Genomic DNA, 1,399 nt, shown 5'->3' with positions numbered 1-1,399 from the left:
ATGCTCTTGTATTAGAAGCACAACCACACTACAGAAAACTGAAAACAGAAAGGAACAACAAGTTGCCCAACCCCATACTTCTGTCCATTGCTGCCACATCTCGGCATATTTTCCTCCCACCTTGTTTCCTCTCCTAAAGCCCAGACTGCACACCTCTGGCTGCCCTGGACAAAGTTAAATCACTGAGTAAATGCATTCCCGCCCCTGCTCATCCTAGGGCGGGAGGCATAGGGCTGCCCAGCGGTCCAGGCAGAGGATCTCCCGCTGTGAGATGTCTGCCTGCTTTCCTCCATCCTCAGGGGCTGTGACAGGGCACACGTCACTCCCACCCAGCAGGCACCCAGCCTTCCAGGATTCATCTGCTAGGAAAACATCTAGCACACAGTGATGTTTTAACAGACAGGAACTTAAATTTTACTTGTAGGCATTTCCTTTCATAACCCACTTTCAAAATTTAACATTGTGGGAGCATCTCACGTGGCGATCACAGCCCTTGCAGCCATCCTTTTACATGGCCACGTAATATTCCCCAGGGAGTGGAAGCATCTACATGCAGGGCCTAGTGCTTAGATGGCTGAGCCAAAAAAAGCAGGCAGATGCCCTCCCTGCCCTCAGGGCTGCCCCATCCCTAAGCCACTGACCAGTCATGGAGCTTTCATTCCCTCGAATGTGCCATCTCTATAAGGAACACCGAGGTAGCATCGTCTGAGGACAGTGCTTTAAGCCAGAGAAAGGGACTAAATCCCAGTTTTAGTAGCAGACTGGGAGGTGGGTGGCTGGACTGGCCTTGGGGGATGTGCTGGCTGTCACTCGGGACTCCTGCTGAGTGAGTTCATCTCTCACAGTGAGTCCACAGGTGGGGAAAGTGACCCCTGAGGGCTCGCAGGTAGAAACAGGGAGGCACTGAGAGGAGCCACAGCTCCACACCAGCCACACTGGCCTGCGGCCCTTGCCCCAGAGGAGGTGGTGACAGTGATGATGGTGGTGGTGATAATCACTAGTCCCCGCTGGGGACTAGGCCATGAGCTTTACATGGGTTAATTTTTAAGTCACCTTGTTTACTGAAATATATATACGTATAGAAACGTGCACAACCCACGTGTGTACACATGTGTACAGGCGGATGGAATTTCCCAGTGGACACACCTGCGTCCAGCCACCCATACTCAGGAAATAGATCCCTTCTCCCAGAACCCCCTCAGACCCCTCCCAATACCCCCTAGCTCCCCGCCCCGAGGCAACCACTGTGTTGACCTGTAACTCCACAGATTAGTTGTGGCTGTTTCTGAACTTTATAAAAACGGACTCCTAGCACACGTGTGTATGGTATGACGTAGTCCTCAGCGGGAATAACAGCGGCCGGCTCTCATGTGGCCCTTACTGCCTGTCAGGTTCTTTT

General features: G+C 52.4%; 1 protein-coding gene across 5 annotated transcripts in view; it reads left to right on the top strand.

The window, feature by feature from the left end:
- Positions 1 to 1,399, top strand: part of OSGIN1 (oxidative stress induced growth inhibitor 1) — a 73,415-nt gene that overhangs the window by 50,374 nt on the left and 21,642 nt on the right. The gene's annotated exons all lie outside the window — the stretch shown is intronic.

Source organism: Myotis davidii, unplaced genomic scaffold (genome assembly GCF_000327345.1).
Source record: "Myotis davidii unplaced genomic scaffold, ASM32734v1 scaffold77, whole genome shotgun sequence".
Classification (NCBI taxonomy): Eukaryota; Metazoa; Chordata; class Mammalia; order Chiroptera; family Vespertilionidae; genus Myotis; species Myotis davidii.
Note: the sequence above shows the minus strand (reverse complement) of the source record. Positions and strands in the feature narration are given on the sequence as shown.